Raw genomic sequence first — 20,523 nt, forward strand, 5'->3', positions numbered from 1 at the left:
GCTCTGCTGCTCTGCTTACTCTCAGCATTTTGATAATGGCTGTGCTTATTAAATTTTCTGCACATTCATCTGAATTCTGGGAATTTATGACGATCATGTTTGCTGCTTTATCATCCTTATTTTGCATGTTTCATTTTTTAATACTCACTTTTATTTCCTGTGAACTTATCCTTACCTGCTTACCAAGGGCTTTCGCCGCCGTATGTGCAATAGCTCTCCCTTGGGGATGCCTTTGCTCTGCCACTTGACCCATATAGTCTGATTTTAAGAGTTATGACTCTTTTGCCAAATAGACATTTAGTATTATTTTGTTGAGTTCCATCAGATTTGCTAATTGTCATTATTATTTGATTGCTCACTTTGCTTCAGTAATTGTTAGAAGATTATGGCATATTAAGTTGCAAATAATGAACATGTTGGACAAACATGTGACACATGTGTCTTAGGTAGGGCATGCCGGTGGTGAAGGTTTTCCCTGAAGTAATACATGAAGAATGTGTTCACAAACGTCACCCAAGAGCACAACTGCCAATCTCTCCCTGCATTAGCCTAAGGGATTTTATATATATATGTGTGTGTGTGTGTGTGTGTGTGTGTTGATAATTTAATTCAGCTGGCCCAACCCCTTATACTCATTGGGATAATCTTAACTCTCTATGAGATCATATTGAAAGAGGATTTCCACCACCATGGTGCCGGGGGTTGTTGGAGCTGACCTTGTTATTAAAATATCCTGATTGTTTAGGGGTCATCCTATGACAATCAGACACAGGCTCAGTTGTGCTTTTTTTGAACTATCGTGACTTAGGTGAAATTTAATAATTGGGAGCCTTATGTTTGCTCTGGGTAGAAAGGGAGCCCTCTCTGGATCCTCATGCTTCTCTACAATCCAGTAGGCTCTCCTTACCTCCCGAGATTCACCTTCTGCTTTACCCTTCTGTATCTAAACATGGCTTCCTGTACTTAGTCACAATGGCTGCTTTTGTTCCTGATTCAATATATTTTTGTGTAATTGACATAATCACAAAGAAACTACGTTTTTAATTAGTAATGTAAAGTACAAATAAGCAGAGTGGAAAAAAGCTCACGTGCTGCCTTTTACTCTATCATCTCTTTTTTTGTGGCTGAATGAATGCAATTCATCAGGAAATTTGCCTTTTCCTTACAAAGACACAGATCATATGTACAATTATGCTTGTCTAAAACTTGGATTACCCAAATGCCTGCTTTTAATATAAGCCAAATGATTTGCCTAAAATTCCACAAGGAGTGTAAGAGATCATTTATTCAGCATGAAAAAGAAAGCTGTGGATCATATTAGGCATTTCATGACATTGTGCAGACACACAACATAAACAAATAACACACAAATGGATAATGCAGCACTTTCCAAAACTTTATAAAAATAGTTCCTCAACGACTATGCTCTGATGAAACAAATGCTGTAACCTCAAAGGGAAAAAAAGGCCAAAGAAATCATAATCATAAGGTTGGCTGGACTTGTTGTACCTGGATAAATGTATTTTAGCTTTCACCATGCGTCTCTGAATTTTATTACTCATTGCTTTCTGACTACTAACCGAAAGCAGGATTCCTTCAGATTCTTGGGCAGCTTGCCACTACTTTGGGCCAAGGGGCCAATAAAAATCATTAGCAATACATAAATTTTATCCAGTGGGCTTTCCTGAACATGTGCAAGTGTTCATAAGGTTAGAGCACTGAAATCCACATGCTTTGTATCATCACGTGCTCCTCATCAGCTTGCAATCGGTTATCCTCAAATCTAATGCAAATATATTGTAATTTGGATCAATAAAGAGCAATATGCCGACCAAATACACTAATAAAAGTGGTGACTAGATAGACATTTTTGCTAATAAAACTAAGTAGATATAACTTAATATAGATTAAGGCTTTCTAAAAGTGTATAGTACAACAGTCATTTTATTTTTTTCCTTTGCATTTAGGTTTATATGAATGGATTTATAAGGAAAATGTAGAATGAAGTTAGCATGTTTGTGATTATCATGGGTTATATCAGCAATCTTAGGAGACTGAAAGCCTCTAAGTCCCTTGTTTGCATTTAAAATTCACGATTGCCTTTTGACTAGAGTGACTTATGCAATATTTTTCTTTTCTCTTGAAAGTGGAAAATATTGTCTGTGGAAAAATGTACCATAACCTAATTCTAGATTGAAACAACAAACAGGCAGCACAGACACACTTACACAACTACAAATCCACTGGAAAGCTGATGTGAAATTTACTCTGATGCTGATTTTGAAAATGCCAACATCACAGTAACTGCCAGGCAGCAAGCAGTCACGGCATTTCCAGTGACTGCAGCTTCTACCTCAACACTAGTCCCAGTGACTGGCTTGACACAATAAAGATATAAACTGGGGTATCCAGAATAGACTGGCTGAAGACACAGTGTTAAGGGGGAAAAAAACAAAAACTGACTTTGAGGGTACTGTTTTAGCTAAGCTGCCACTTATCACACTCAACTGATTTCCCATGATTTGTCTCTTTCTGGCAAAGAAACGTTATGTCCTTGATTCTGGTAATCACTGTTCAATTAAAATACAAAATTCCCACGTTGGAAACAGAATCAAAGTATACTTTCTTCATAATTCAAACCAGAAGGTGACCTACTTTACGCTGAAGTAATCTAGTGGGAGATATATTTTGCCTATAAACATCTACTTAAAAACGTTTTAGAACAAACTAATGACTCTTTGTACACTAATAAATTAGATACAAATTACAGCCCAAAGATTCCATTCTTTCTTTTTTCAATTTGCTCTGTTGTCAAGGGCTTGTTTCTTAAAAGAAGAGTTCAGAGAATCCAAAGCTTGAGGATTATGTACTACACTCTGACAGTACTTTATTAAAAGTGCTCTAAACAGATGGGTATCTATTTTTAAAGACTCCAGGGAGGAAGATTCACAACATGCCTAGGTAGCCCATTGTAGTGTTCACTCTAATCCTGTGATCCTTCAGTTATCTTCCATGCTTAGGCACATAGTTTAACTCACCAGAGGAAGAAATAAGAAACAATTGAAAAATAAATTAGAGATTAGGAAAACAGTATGGAAAATGGAATTTTTGCTTGAAAAAATGGAGGAGAGATTAATATTTTGTAGTATGAGTATAAGCCCCCATACATATAAAATTCTCCCCAATGAATTAAGCAATATTAAAATAATGCTTTTTTAACATTGGCTTATTTCTATTACAAAACATTTGTGATGAAATTGTTTTTATTATTAATTTTATTTGAGTTGTAGGGAGACAAAGACATATAGACAGAGATCTCTCATCCACTGGTTCACTCTCCCTAAATACCTGCAATGGTTTGGGCTGAGCCAGGTCAAAGCTAGGAGCCTAGAACTCAATGCAGGTCTCCCCTGTCGGTGAGTAGGACCTAGCTATATGAGATATCACTTCTGTCTCATTGGATGCATAGTGATAGGAACCCAGAATAAAGACAGAGCCAGGACCTGAACCTCAGCAATATGATGTGCAGTGCAGTCTTCCAAGGAGGCGTCATAACTTGCTATGTCAAATACAGTCCCTTAATTCATTTTTATTTAAATATAGATAGACCATTTTTGCTCTTAATAGAGTATGATTTCTTTTCTCCTAAATTGTCTATTTTCAGTCACAGATAATACTTATTTCCAAAGAGTAAACAAACAATAACAATAATAATGTAATGAATGTCATTCCTTATTTTGCCTTGTCGTCCTGATTTTAAAAATCCTGCATAATTAACATGAATATTGATACTCACAAACTATATTTGGGACCTTGAAAGAGTTGACACATGAATTACTTAGACAGTTTATTTTAAAGGTTGAGTTTAACTTTTTTTCCTCTGGGGAAATCAAACTGTTTTTCTAGCATGCTTATGCAAAATTGTGCTATGTAGTGGGTATTCTGGTGCTTTCTCCACATATCTGCTTCAGGGTCCAATGTTTACATGCATAGAGTACAGGTTGCTGAAAACTCAAAGCTAAATTTGTGATCACCGCTCAAGCACCCTCACAAGGCTTGGCAACACCCACTGGCTGGCTAGCACGGGGTATAGATGCCAGCACCCTTGTTAATGCCTGGTAACTCTAAAGCAGCGTCCCTACTACACCACTTGCTGTAGAAACAGTGGGAGCCACAATCATGACTACACAGTGGGTCAGCCTCCCCATCCGACAATTTGTAGCTCCATTGCAACACCTTACAGGTGTAGCTCCTGTAACTGTCTACAGAACAAACAGTGACCATTTATAGACAATCCAATGTGAGACACCACAGCTATTACCATAGGACAACCGTATTGAAAATGTCGTTCAAGAAATTTTTGGACACAATATATGCTCTGTTTTATTTAAGTTGAACTTCTTTTATAGTTTTTCAGGCACTACAATAGCAAAAAGTCAGTTTGGAAGCTACTGTGCACAATATAGAGGAGATGCTGAGGATGCACCATGGTTTTTAGCTTTCATTATGGACCACATATATGCCCTGGACATAGTCTGCAACCCATGTGCATAAAAGATAAGAAGATAAAATATACATGTAAAAATATTTTATTTTTTGCTTAACTATCATATATCTGCATTATTTTCAGCTATCATATTTTTATATTATTTTCAAATTAATTTACTTGTGATTCATAATGTTCTACATACTGTAAATGTCTTTTTTATAGTCTCCTTGATATATTTTTCAAATTTAGGTCATTATGGGCCCATGATGTGGTATAGCAGGCTAAGCCTCCATCTATTGTACCATCATCCCATGTAGATGCTGGTTTGTGTCCTGGCGGCTCCTCTTTATATTCAACTCTTTTCTAGGGCCTGGGAAAGAGTAGAAAATGGTGCAAGTGCATGGATCTCTGCTCCTCCATGGGAGATCCAGAAAAATCTCCAGATTGACCCAGCTCCAGCCATTGCCACCATTTCGAGAATAAACCAGTGGGTGGAAGAAGTTTCTCTCTGTCCCTCCTTTCTCTGTCTGTAACTCTACCACTCAAAAAAATAGATAAATCTTTAAATATATATAAAATAAAAAAGGAGTTCTGTGATTCATAATCATATTACATATATTGTATATGTCTTTGTTATTAGGCATCTTGATTATTTTTAAATATAAATGATTAAAAACTGATTAAGATAATTCTGATTGCTTTCAATGTTTGACAACCATGGTCTTTGGAGAAAGAGCACCGTTTAGTTTGACAGAGGCAGAAATTACATTTCAGAGAGAGGGAACAATCTTGAAACAGTCTCACCAGCAAGACATATTTATGGCATGCGTCAACTTGTTTGGCAAGAACTTACAGTGTGAGGTTATAAGTGATAAATTTGGAATGTTAAATGTTACGAACTCAGCCATGATTGTCAAAATGAGGGATTCTTGTTTAAGCCCAAGTATAGATTCATTTGTTCATCACTATTTACATTTTAGAACAATAAATAAAAAGAAATGAAACCAGTAATCATAAAATTAATTTCTGTAATGTGAATATTAAGCACTAGATTGATAAATAGATGTAGGGTTAGCAGATGACTCCCAGGCTCTAACGTTTTAGAAAATAAGAGTTTAGTGCTAAAGAAAATGGACAGCAAGTTTCAAAGCAAATGGTGTATCAAAGGAGAACTCAAAGCTCATCCACCTACAGAGTTTGAGGGACAGGGAGTAGATTTAATGACATTCTGTTCTGAAGATTTTTTCTGAATGACTAAAAGATAATGATGATTATGAATGAAATAGTCAAATCTGGAGCACAGACTGGTTTGAGGAAAGAAAAAAAAATTCCCATGGCTGTATTGAGTTTATAATAATTGTGCATTCAGGTAAAAATAGTAGAAGATAAGTGGGGATGGAGAAGTAGAAATCTGGAGGTCTTGTTGAGAAGACATTTACCTGGAGAACAAGCATATTCCATGGATACTTTTTTTTTTCTTTTAATGATTCCATTTACTTACTTGAAAATTAGAGTTATAAAGAGAGAGGTAGACAGTGAGAGAGAGAGATCTTTCATCTGCTGGTTCACCCCCCCAACAATGGCTGCAATAATATAATATAAATGGAATATGTTGGTTCTCTCACATAGGTTGAGAAAAATCCAAGATATTGATTATAATGTGCTTAGGTGATGAAGCAGTGAGGAAGTAAGCGCTCTTATGTGAATGCTTGTAATAAAAATGATTCAACTTATATTCAGAAGAATTTCAAAATAACTAATAAATTTGAGTATGGGTTTATTATTTTATCCAGAAATTCCATTTAGAAAAGTACATTCTATAGATGCATTAGTAAAATGAAAGTGATGCTAATTAGGACATTATTTATAAAAGCCAAAAATGGGGGATATGGAATCAAATATCAATTATTTGCATGCTGTCTGAATAAGCAATATAAATAATGATATGTGATATATAAAGTTGGATACATTGAAATATCATGTAAAATATAGTAAAGGTCTTGATCGATGACAGACTACAGATGCAATAATGGCCGTGTAAAATTACAATGGAGTTGGAAAATTCCTATGGCTAAGAGTGCGTAGCAACCAGAGTCAAGAGAAAAGGAAGCTTCAGGAGAAGAGTGGGCAGGTACACAGGTAATTCTCAATGACGGATGCAGCAGAAGCTTTTGCAGAATCTAACAAGTGCCTTGCAGAGTTTAAAAACATTGAGCCAGCGCCGTGGCTCAATAGGCTAATCCTCCACCTTGTGGCGCCGGCACACCGGGTTCTAGTCCCGGTCGGGGTGCCAGATTCTGTCCCAGTTGCCCCTCTTCCAGGCCAGCTCTCTGCTGTGGCCAGGGAGTGCAGTGGAGGATGGCCCAGGTGCTTGGGCCCTGCACCCCATGGGAGACCAGGAAAAGCACCTGGCTCCTGGCTCCTGCCATCGGATCAGAGCAGTGCAGCGGCGGCCATTGGAGGGTGAACCAACGGCAAAGGAAGACCTTTCTCTCTCTGTCTCTCTCTCTCACTGTCCACTCTGCCTATCAAAAATAAAAAAAAAAAAATAAAAAAAAAAAACATGGAGCCCAATACTGAAGAGCTCACACCCTAACAAGAGCCTCATGAGAATCCTTCAGGGGGTATCACAGAAAGAGACCCTCCTGGTCACAAGGAAAGAGAGCTCCATGGGTGTTATGGTCCATGTAGATTTTCCAGAGGGGTAAGATGTAGAGTTGGAAGATAACGACATTGATGGCGATGACCCTGTTCTGTAGAGATAGGCCAATGGATATTGGTGTCTTAGTTTTTAATGTAAGAATTTTAAAAAAGAATTAAAAATAAGAAAAAGTTATCAAAGATAAATCAAAGAATATTATTGTATAGCTGCACAACATGTTTGTGTTTTAAGCTAGGGATTAAGAATCAAAATATTTTTAAAAAGTATTAATTTCATAAAATAAAATAAACCACATTCAGCTAACATCAATTTATTATTGAAGGGGGATTCTTAAGGTAAATTTAGCATAGCCTAATTATACAATATTTACCAAGCTGACAGTGCGCACAGTAATTTCCTAGGCCTTTGAGTTCACTCACCACGGAGTCACACAGAGCCACCTCCAGGCTCCCAAGCTCCATTCATGCTAAGCACAGTTGCAACCTTTTTATCTATTACACCACATTTTATTATAATTTTGTTTTGTAATATAAATATCTTTATTTATTTCGTAGGTAGAACTGCAGAGAGGAGGAAGGACAGAGAGAAAGGTATTCCATTTGCTGGTTCACTCCCCAAATGGCCACAGTGGCCAGGGATGGACCCATCTGGGTCTTTCACATGGATATATTGGCCCAAGCACTTGACACTTTCTGCGCTGCTTTCCCAGGCACATTATCAGGGAGTTGGATTGGAAGTAGAGCAGCCAGTACTTGAACTTGCACCCATATAGGTTGCCAGTGCTGCAGGCATGGCTTTAACCGACCTCACCCTTTCGCTGGCCTGGCTGGTGTCTACTGTGCATGCATATGATCCAGGGATTTTACCCAAGAGAAAAATCTATTCCCACTGACTTTGAGTCTGTCTAGGAGGACTGACTGGGGGCTGGTACAGGGGCCCATGCACTTGGGCCACCTCCCCCTGCTTTCCCAGGCCGCTGCAGAGAGCTGGATCAAAAGAGCAGCCAGGAAACCAACCAGCACCCATATAGGCTGCCACAGGTGGAGGCTTAGCCTGCTACACCACAGCATCAGCCCCCCATTATACGTTTCATGTTTAGAAATATTTAGACATCCAAATACCATTGTGCTACAGTTGTTTGCTCTGTTCAGCACGGTAACATGCTATACAGGTGTGCAGCCTGGGAGCAGCAGGCCATCCTACAAAGCAGAATGTGCAGTAGCTTCACCACCTTGGTGACTGTGTGCCCTATGTGAGAGTTACACAACAATGAAATCACAGAATGATACTATTCTCAGAATACAGTCCCACACTTAAGTGACACACTACTGTAGATTCATCTGAGAAACATGTTGTTGAATGAACAAAACAACGATGGAGAACAGGATTTAAAGGATGCAACTTTCTGTCTAAGACAGGGAGAAATAGAGGTACGAATATACACTGTATTGTAGTTTCAGAGAAAAGCACTGAACAGTGTTAAAATAATTAAAATGGCTGTATACATGTATATGTAAGAGGGCATAGAGAAGATGGTGCAGATAATAAATAAACAAGACTTATTTGAGCAAACTTGTTTTTTTTTTTAATTTTGAAAACATAATCATTCATCTGTTTTGCAATCAAATATAAAACAGAGGGTCTGTGCTGTGGCATTGTGGGTAAAGCCTCCGCCTGCATTGCCAGCATGCCATATGTGTGCCGGTACATGTCCTGGCTGCTCCACTTCCAATCCAGCTCTCTTATATGGCCTGAGAAAGCAGTAGAAGATGGCCCAAGTGCTTGGGCCCCTGCACCCTCATGGGAGACCTGGAAGAAGCTCCTGGCTCCTAGCTTTGCATCGGCCCAGCTCCAGCCATTGCGGCCATCTGGGGAATGAACCAACAGATGGAAGACCTCTTTCTCTCTCTCTCTCTGCCTCTCCTTCTCTCTCTGTGTTAACTCTAACTTTAAAATAAATAAATAAATATTCAAAAAATATTAAAAAATAAAGTGTTGGAGTCATCTGCAAACAGGTAACCATGCGAGGACTGCAAGGACTAAATGCAGAAACAGAATATCTGCTGGGCTCTTTCTCTTCTTATATCTAATATCATATTTTACCTGGCTGCATAACTATTGACATCTTTAAAATAAAGCAAGCCTTTTTTCCCATGTATTCTATTTAAATCTTTCAATTTCTCCCCATTCTATCAGAAGATTTTTAATCCTCTATATGACTTCCAAACTTCTATGATTATGTGAAAATAGTTGTAGCTATTATAATATCTTAACTAAAAGTGACATTTTTCTTTATGGTTTAAAATTCCAATTTTTCTGCACAAATTATGAATTCTTTTGTATACTTCAACTTGCTCTTATCCAATATTAGATACTTTGCACGTGTGTCCCAATACATAGTCTTCTGGAGTACATTATAACCAACTACTGTTAGATCATTTGGTATTATATTGCATTTGCTTTGTGCATAAACTGAGAATTATGCTAAATTTTATAAATGGTGTTTAAAATTTATCCATGAAATCGTGAATTTCCCCAGATTCCTAACAGTTTAAATAAATCCAATATTTTTGTGTGTGTATATCTTCTAATTTTTCACTGGAAAAAAATTCGAAACCTTGGAACTAAACACATTTCTCACATTTTGCTCCTGAATCCTTGTGTTTCAGAGTGAAACGCTTTTCGGAGCTGCGTGATTTGCCCTTCTCAGGACTCAGAATCGGCGTCTCTGACCTTGTCTGTGTGTGGTGTTCTATATTGCCAGAATGCAAGGACAAACCCCGGAAGGCTGGAGGACAGGGAGACCTTGGCCATCCTGAAGTCCCATCTGCTCACTAATGTGAAAAGAATCTGTGGCCCAGAATACCCAAAGCAAAACACAACACACCTGTTTACCCCGACTGTTGGGTTCCTCCTTTTCCTCACCCTAAGCCGCCTCCCCTTACTCCTCTTTGTTTCTCCCAGTTCTCTTTTTTTAATTGGGTTAATGTTACTGTCACTTTAGAATGAAAAAAATGCATTTATTTCTTGGAGAGGCAGAAAGATAGAGTGTGAGAGTCAAAGAGACTCAGAGACACCTCCTATCCTCCGGTCGTCTCCTCAAAGACTCACAAAGACCAGGGTTGGACCAAGCCCGGAGCAGGTCACTGAATCCATGTCTCCCAGGGAGCTGGCAGGAACCCCATCACTTTGAGCCATCATTGTACCTTCCCAGGGTGTATACAAGCAGGAACTGGACTCAGGAGCTAGAGCTGGGGATTGAACCCAAGTACTCCCACATGAGACACAGGCTGCATCTTAACCTGCTCCGGGTCACTTCTGCCAATTTAACTCCCTTTCTCTTGAGTTTCCAGGCTTATTATAACAGAGTTAATTACAGCATGCATTTCATACATTTTTGATGATTCCTGTAGTTACTGATTGAATCCTGGAAGTTCCTTTGAAATTCTTTTCTTTAACCTTTGTCCCCTTAAGTTCCACTTATTAAAAAAAAAAAAAAAAAAACTGGGCATTTTGTTGTTGTTGTTGTTTATCGTCTGTGTTCTGCCAGTAGAATTCATGATGTCATTACTCTCATTAACTTGGCTTCTCCTCCTTTCATTCACTTCGGTTCTGTCCTGTCCTTTCCTCCCTGTACACAAACATATCTCCTCTGATACATTTTTGTCTCTTTTTCTCTGCAAGCCCCATCTCCTAGTTGGTCTGCAGTGTGTCACTTCTTTCCCTTGCAATTTATGTTTTTCCTTGTCTCTGCCTGCTCTCACATCAGCCTGAAGCCAGTCTTTGTTTTATCCCCCTCCATTTCTTCCTGAAGTCTTCCTCCCTTCTCCCTTCTCCCCTACCAACCGTATATTAATTTTGGAGAATGTTACCATATCATTTGTTTTCTTCTTTCACACGGAGTCCTTACGGTTGACCCAGCTGTTGAGCAGTTTGCATGGATAGGCTGTCCCTTTGCAAAATGAAGGCTGTACACATTTTACTGGAAAATGTGCCGTGTCCCTTCCCTCCACACCAAACTCACATTTCCTGACTGCACATTGCTCCCAGATGAGTTCCAGTGCCTTACACAAAGCATGCCTTTAATTGTCTTTTTTCCTAACGACAATCCTTCTTTGTTTCTATTGGAAAACACCTGGCCAATGGCTAATCCTACCCTATCCTTGCCACATTTCTGTTTCACACTTACATTTCCTAGTTCAAATCCCAAACCTGTCTGCTGCATTTACTGGAAACATTGACACACTGCAATGCCATCTTAGTTCTTATGCACACACTATTCTATCCTACTAATTGGATGGTTCACCATATACTTTTACTGCATAATTCTATACTTATGTTACTTTTTCTTTCAGTCAACTTTATGAAGTAATAATTTAAAAGAAACAACAAAATGTGTTACTAACAATAAAAACTGTAATATACAAAATGTTTAACAAAAATATACTAACAATGCAAATATAAATATGAATATAGAATTTGTGTGTCACACTGTTGCTCCAGCCTATTGGTTTTTTACAGACGACCCCTAAGCAAGCATCATGATACTTAAGGGCTTCTGGAGAAAAAATATTCATATTTATATGAATTATGCTGTCCTGTTATGATTTCAATTTCTTCATTTGAGAAGCAGAAGGTGGGGGAGACAGAAAGATCCTATATGCTGGTTCATTCCTCAAATGTTTACAATGAATCCAATACTTGGAAACGCAATTCAGGTTTATCCTGTGGGCAAGAAGAACACAAGTACTTGAGCCATAACTGTGTCCTCCCAGGGATCTGCACTAGCAGAAAGCCAGATTTAGGGGCTGGAGCAAAGGATGAAAGCACGTTCTCTGATATGGAATGCATTCATTCTTTTAGCCTAATGGCTAGGCCAAACGCTTACCCTGTTATAATGTTTAAAGGTTTTACTAATTTTGGCACTGTTGTACCCAATGGAAACTCTTGCTTTTACTTTCTTTTAAAAGGCTTTTAAATTGCTATAATATTTCCCACATTAGATTCTTCTTGTATTCCTTACATCTGGTTTACTTTTAAATAACACTAGCTTGTCACAAGAAGGTGAATGTTTATAATATGTCACAGATAATCTCACATTTATCTTGAATAGAAGAAAAATAGCTCTGCTGAGTAATTGTTTAAAAATACAGAGGCTAAATGTGGACTAGAATTCAAACCTAGGATATTTTAAATCAACATGCACACCATATTATACCACATTCCCTATGTATATGCTTGTGTTATTATAAAATCTAGAGTCTTGAGGAAAATATGGCTTTTTAAAAGATTTATTTTAATTATTTGTGAGGCAGAGTTACAGAGAGAGAGAGAGGGAATGATCTTCCATCTGCTGATTCACTCTCCAAAACAGATGCAACAGCCAGGGATGGGCCAGATCAAAGCCAGGAGCCAGGAGCTTCATCCAGGTCTCCCTCACGGGCAAGGCCTAATTCTTGGCCATCGTCTGCTGCCTTCTCCAGGCCATTAGTAGAGAGCTAAAACACAAGTGGAACAATCAAGACTGGCACCAATATCCATGTGGATTGCAGGTGTTGCAGGCGATGGCTTTACCTGTTATGCCAGAATGCTGTACCTCAAAATATGTCTTTAAAAGGATTAATATGATATAAAATTAGTGTCCTCAGACATGAAGGTTTGCTATACAAGATACTTCTTTGGAATTATCAGAAAACTTTCAAAGACAATCAGGCATGCTGTCTAAAATTTGAGATGTGAGTTAACAAAATGTATAGTGAATTTTTATTTATTTTGAAAGCAGAATTATTCTTTGAGTTTGGTTTATCCATTTTTACTCAAATTTCTTGGTTGGATAAAAAGTAAAGTGCAATAGGGTATACATTAAACTTTTTCTTAAAGTTCTTTTGAATAAAATTCTGAGATTAAAAAAGGAAAATGCAAAACATTTACATTATTACTATAACTTTAAATTTAATATTTGCTATTGTAGCAATTTATTTTATCAAAAATGATGTTTGTAACCATTTGAAAGCATTGAATGTAGTTGAATTCAACTACTTTAGTGAAAATGGTCTCAGTGATTGGTTGGAAACAAAGAGCAGGATATACACATTAATAAAAATTAAAAATTTCAGAGAAAAGAACTAAGCATCATTTTATTTTGTTTTTATTCACTGATATTTATTGAAATCTTGCATAAATGTGGTGCTATTTTACAGCAATTTTAAATAAATATTTATTTGTAACTAAATGTTATGACCTGTATGCCAAAGATTCAAGGTATGCTCTTGTAAATAGTGTTTCAGAAAACAAAGGACATATGTTATTATCACACCAAAACTATTTCATTATCTACAAATTATGTTTTTTTTTTACTGGTAGAAAAAGTTCAGCAACAGAATTTAGAAAATGTCAAGTGTAGCACATTCTTTGCCATAAGTTTGCTTCATAAATATTGCACTCCCCCCACCCTGGAGCACTGAACAGAGCTCCCTGCCCACACCCAGCACATGGCTTGGGGAATTTACTGAAAGAGTGGACATTCCACTAAGCCACAAAGGCATAGTTCAAATAAGAAAACCATCACAGGGAAACAAAAAAGTATCACCACAAATGCCTAACAATAAATGTAGCAACTCAAGAAACAAGGATAATGAAGGCAACAATACACCCTCAAAAGAACACAACACTTCAATACCAGATTGTGAAGACAGAGAGATTGACACATTATAAGAAATGGAATTCAAAACATTGATTGTAGGATCACTTTGAAGTAATCAGAAGCAAATTCAGGAACTAAAGAAATCTGTACAGGACATGAATGAAAACATTTTCCCACAGAATTGAGATTTTAAAGAAAAATCAAAATGAAATATTGGAAATGAAGAATTTAACAGAACAAATAAAAAATATGGTGGGAAACCAGAAGAACAGACTTGGTGAGGCAGAAGAAAGAATATCAGTGTTAGAAGACAAATTCCTGGAAAGTTTACAGTCAGATCAAAAAAAGAAGAAATTAGAAAGCTAAAAAAAAAGTGTCAGAGATTTATGGGATACTATCAAGCAATCCAACATAGGGGTTTTAGGAGTTCCTGAAGGTATGGAAAAAAAGAATGGATTAGAAAGTATTATTAATGTAATAATTACAGAAAACTTCACTAATTTGGAGAAAGAAGGGGACATCCAAGTATAAGAAACACGTAGAACTCCTGACAGACATGATCAGAAAAGATCTTCCCCATGACGCATTGTGGTCATACTCTCCACAATAAAACATCATGAAAAGACTAAAATGTGTGGGAAAGAAACACCAGATTACATTCAGATGATCTCTGATTAAACTCACAGCTCATTTCTCATCAGAAAACCTACAGGCTCAGAAGAAAATGGCAAGACATATTCTAAGTCTTAGGAGAAAAAACTGTCAACCAAGAATAATGTACCCTGCAACACTCTAATTTATGAATGAAGGTGTAATAAATACCTTCCATAACAAACAGAAATTGAAAGAAGTTGTCACCACTTGTCTAGCCTTACAAAAGATGCTTAAGGATGTAGAACACACAGAAATACAGAAACATAATCATCACTATGAAAGAAGGTGAAGGCAGAAATTCTATCAGTAGCAGTACAAAGAAATCCAAAATAAATAATTGGAAAATTTATGGAATATGGCAATTTGAAATTGTTACTTATCAATAGTCACCCTTAATGTAAATGGACTCAACTCTCCAGTTAAAACATATAGACTGGATGCGTCAACTAAAGAAAAAAATCCATTTATTTGCTGCCTACAAGAAACACATCTCACCAACAAAGATGCACATAGACTGAAAGTGAAAGCACGGAAAAGGTATTCCATGCTAACAGAAACCAAAAAGAGCTGGCGTTAGCCATCCTAATATCAGAAAAAAACAGACTTTAGCATAAAAACTGTTAAAAGAGACAAAGAAGGTCACAATGCAATGATTAAGGGATCAATTCAACAGGAAGATGCTACTATTATAAATGTATACTCATCTAATTACAGGGAGTATGGCTATTTAAAAGAAATGTTAATGGATCTAAAGGGAGACATAAACTCTAATATAGTAGTAATGGAGAAGATCAATACCACACATTCAGTAAAGTACAGATCAACCAGACATAAAACCAGCAAGGAAACAACAGAGTTAATCAACGCTATAGACCAAATAGACCTAACAGATAACTTTTCACACCACAATGATAGAATATACATATTTTTTCAGCAGTGCATGTAACTTTCTCAAGGATAGACCACATGCTGGACCACAAAGCAAGCCTCAGTCAATTAAAAAAAAATAAAAATCATACTATTCATCTTCTAGGACCACATTTGAATGAAGATGAAAATCCAAAACTCAAGAACCTCCAGAACATATGCACACACCTGGAGACTGAACGGCATGCCCCTGTATGAATAGTGTGTGATTGAAGAAATCAAAAGAGAAATCAAAAAATTTCTGGGAAATTGAAGATAATACAACATATCCAAACTTGTGGGACATAGCAAAAGCAGTGTTAAGAGGAACGTTTATAGCAATTGGTGCCTACATCAAGAAATTGGAGGGCCAACGTCGTGGCTCAATAGGCTAATCCTCCGCCTTGCGGCGCCGGCACACCCGGTTCTAGTCCCAGTCATGGCATTGGATTCTGTCCCAGGTGCCCCTCTTCCAGTCCAGCTCTCTGTTATGGCCAGGGAGTGCAGTGGGGGATGGCCCAAGTCCTTGGGCCCTGCACCCACATGGCAGACCAGGAGAAGCACCTGACTCCTGGCTTCAGATCATTGCGGTGCTCTGCCCACAGTGCGCTGACCACAGTGGCCATTGGAGGGTGAACCAACAATAAAGGAAGACCTTCCTCTCTGCCTCTCTCTCTCTGTCCACTCTGCCTGTCAAAAAAAAAAAAAAAAGCTACCTTTCTCTGAATGGAGGAGAGAACTTCCACTTTGACTATGACTCTGTTGGAATAAGATTGAAGTCAGCAAACTCAAAAGGCTTCCATAGCCTTGGCAACTCATGACTACAGCCTAGGGAGATTACTGACGCCATAAACAAGAGTGCCAAATTGTTAAGTCAACAACAGGAGTCACTGTGTACTTACTCCTCATGTGGGATCTGTCCTTAATGTGTTGGACAATGTGAAGTAATGCTATAACTAGTACTGAAACAGTATTTTACACTTTGTGTTTCTGTGTGGGTGCAAACTGATGAAATCTTTACTTAATATATACTAAGTTGATCTTCTGTATATAAAGATAATTGAAAATGAACCTTGATGTGAATGGAATGGGAGAGGGAGCGGGAGATGGGAGGGGTGTGAGTGGGAGGGAAATTATGGGGGGGAGCCATTGTAATCCATAAACTGTACTTTGGAAATTTATATTTACTAAATAAAAAAAAAAACCTGCCAAAAAAAAAAGAAACTGGAAAAGCACCGAATAAATGAGCTATCAATGTATGTCAAGGACCCAGAAAAACAAGAGGAAATCAACCCAAAACAGGCAAGAGAAAATAAATAATTAACACTTGAGAAGAAAGAAACAAAAATGAAACTAAAAAATCATGCAAAATGTCTGCAAAATAAAGACCTGTTTCTTTGAAAAAATAAAGAAAATTGATGCATCATTGGCTCAGCTAACCAAAAGAAAGAGAAACAGAGAGAGAGAGAGAGAGAGAGCGATCTAACTCAATAAAATTAGAGATGAAAAAGGAAATGTAACGACAGGCACCACAGAAATAAAAAGAATCATCAGAAATTGCTACAAAGAGCTGTATGCCAACAAATGGGGAAACCTAGAAGAAAATGAAAGATTCCTGGGCTCATGCAACCTACCTAAATTGAGCCACGAAGATATAGAAAAACTATACAGACAATAATCAATGGAAATTGAATCATTTAAAGTAAAGCCCAGGAAATAAAAGCCCAGGACTGGATGGCTTCACTGATGAGGCCTACCAGACATTTAACAAATGAGCTCCAATTTTTCTCAAGCTAATCAAAACAATAGAAAGGGAAGGAATACTCCCAAACTCCTTATATGAAGCTGGCATCACCTTAATTCCTAAACCTGAAAAAGATGTAACTGAGAAAAAGAACTATAGATTAATTTCCCTGACAGACACAGACACAAAAATCCTCAACAAAACATCACAAAATCCCATTCAGAATGGCATTCATACAGAAATCAACAAACAAGAAATTATGGCAAAGCTATGAGGAAAAAAATGTGCCTTAATCCACTGTTGATGGGAATGTTAACTGGTACAAGCACTGTGGAAGACAGTATGGAGATAACTCAGAGATCTGAATATAGACCTACCATATGACCCAGGCATCCCACTCCTAGGAATTTACCAAAGGGAAGTGAAATTAGTATATAAAAGTGTTATCTCTACACCCATGCTTATTGCAGCTCAATTCACAATAGCTAATATATGGAATCATCCCCAATGCCCATCAACTGAAGACTAGATAAAGGCATTATGGAATATATACACCATAGAGTACTACACAGCTGTAAAAAAATGAAGCCCTGTCATTTGCAACAAAATGGATGAAACTGGAAAACATATTTACTGAAGTAAGCCAGTCCCAAAAGGACAAATACCATATGTTCTCCCTGATCTGTGATAACAAATAGAGCATCTAAAAGGTAACTAAAATAAGTGAAATTAACACTTCAAGACGCAATGACTTTGAACAGCCCTTGTCTTGACTGTTGAGGTACAGTTTTTTTGTTTTTTGTATTATTTATTAACTTCTTTATTTAGTGTAGAGTTAGTTGTATGTGTATAAAGTTATTTGAAAAAAGATCTTAGTAAAAAAATAAGAATGGGAATAGGTGAGGGAAGAGGAAGAAGTGTGGGAGCGTGGGTGGGAAGAACCATTATAATCCTAAAGTTGTATTTATGAAAAACATGAAGTATGTTTTCCTGAAAAATGGTGTCTGGGGAAAAAAGTATTATGACTACAAATCACATTGCAAACTAATTTAAAAATTAAAAATAAAAAAGGATCAATTAATAATAGTGCCTTTATTTTTAAACTGCTCAGTGATGACGCTGCTCTTATTAGAGATGACAGAATACATTAAAATATTTAAGAATTAAAAATTATTTCTCACATACAATACCTTTGTTATTTTGAAGCAGCTAATGCTTCAAAAGGACCATAAAACATGAAAATTGGTTAGTTTCAGAGTAAATAAAATGAATTATCACTGGTCTGAAAATTGATGGGCAATATATTGAATCATTAAGAATCATTAACTTTTGAATTGTCATTTTTATGATTTTTCTAGGAAATCATCTCAAATGCTAAAGTGATAAATGCAATGGATTTTAAAAATTGTGAACCAGAAATTCTATCTGAGTTGTTATAATCTTCTTTGAAATTCTTGGGTTAATTTTGAACAGTCACAAGCAAAGAACTCAACACAGACAGAACAGAGCGTCAGCCATGTTGTGCATCTGATCACTCAGCTACTATGAGACACCCTGGACATCCTAATACCCTTTGTTACAAACTTTCTGAAGCACACCGTCAGGTTTCTCATATTCCTCTAGAGCTAGCTCTACATCCAGTTGTTTTTCACTTATAAATAGAGAGAGGTCAAATGGTTTTTGCATAAATTTTAATGTAGTATGTAGGTTGAATTTATGAAGCCATCAAATGTTATTTAAGTGAATTTTTGTCTTTGAATGTAACATAATTCCTTTGCCTTTGATTGTTTTGATAATATGGGAGGTGCATGCATGCACAAGTTTTCGAGAGAACAGTTAGATGTTATCAGGTATGCTGGTGTCTCAGTTAAAGTTGTCCCTGTTACATGTGGGGAAACTTGGCAGTGTTTGAAAATATTCTCCAAACTCAGCAGCATTTGTGCACTGACTGAGCACTTCTTGTGCCCCAGATGCACTCGTTGTCTGACTGTCTGTTTCCTTTCTGCTCTCTATGGATCCTGGTTACTACTCTGATAACATAATGCATGAGCCATTGCCAAAACAGGCAGTATGATTATTATAAATGTTTCTTATCTGAGTTCCCCTCGTGCCTCTTGCTGATGTTCTCAGCAGATTTGGGAGGTGCATGAAGGACTATTGGGTCTGAATGAATGTTAAGAGAAAAATGACTGCATACTTTTTCCCTCCTCTGTCACTAACAGGCTCTTGTGCGTGTTTTTTTGACTTGTGTGTATTGTTCAGCCTTCCACCCACCTTGACTGTCTCCCTGGGGCTCACTTCAATCTGTTTTCTCTTTTCTCCTGGCTGCCAGCCAGCTACAGAAACAGCAACTGGACTAGTTATAACTGATTAGCCTCAGAGGTGAATTTTTCATAAAAGTTTAGTACTCTTGTGTCATCCCTGAAGCCACCATCCCTAAGGGCTCCAGGGCTATATTTGTATCCTTGACTTCTCATAAAGTCAGAGTAAATATTTGGTGAAGTTCTGAGCTTTATGTGGTCTAAAGCAGTTTGGACTATCTCAAGTTTCTCGATCTAGACTGTTGTTTGTTATGTGTATACAATAAAGACAAAGGTGTTTCCCAATGCTTTGGGCTGTAATAACATACAACTACTACCAATTTGAATGGCTCTGGAATCCAAAATTAAAAAAATCATGCAAAATTCTAATTGTTTCAGGTGAGTTCCAAAAATGTGCATAAGCATGTGTTTCAAATAATCTTGGAGTGAATTGAAACATATTGTAAGGAAATGGGGACAAATTGAGCTTCTTTAAAGATATCCTGAAAGTGTCCAGCATGACACTTTCTTTGGACTCCCATGGCTACCTGTGTATACAGTTATTTAATATTTCAGATTATACTATGAACTTTAGTTATCTTACTTATATGATGGGTGTTATTTCTAAATTTTTATTGAAGAGACCTTCCAGACCTTCATTGTGTTAATGAAGTCTTATTGAACCACTATATTATTTATCTATTTCCTGATTGTCTATGCAAGCTTCCTTGCTATAAAGGTAGAGTTGAGTAGTTATAATACAGTTGAGTAGACGTCATAGTCATGTGTCCCACATTACCTGAATTACTCACTTTCTGATTCTTTATGAAAAAAAAAAATTCTAGTTGAGCTTGCTACATTCATCCACATCATTGAGATCTTAGGGAAGAATTGATGAAATCTTGCAGTGCACATTTACTGTGTCAGTTACTTCTCATCCTGTTGCTTCCTCTCTTTCATACCTTTTCTTTCAAGCCTCTTCATTCGGTTCTCTTTTTTTTTAAGGATTTATTTATTTATTTGAAAGTCAGAGTTACACAGAGAGAGGAGATGCAGAGAGAGTGAGAGAGGTCCTCCTTCCAGTGGTTCACTCCCCAGATGGCCGGAGCTGCGCCGATCCGAAGC

This window comes from Oryctolagus cuniculus, chromosome 9, assembly GCF_964237555.1.
Source record: "Oryctolagus cuniculus chromosome 9, mOryCun1.1, whole genome shotgun sequence".
Lineage (NCBI taxonomy): Eukaryota > Metazoa > Chordata > Mammalia > Lagomorpha > Leporidae > Oryctolagus > Oryctolagus cuniculus.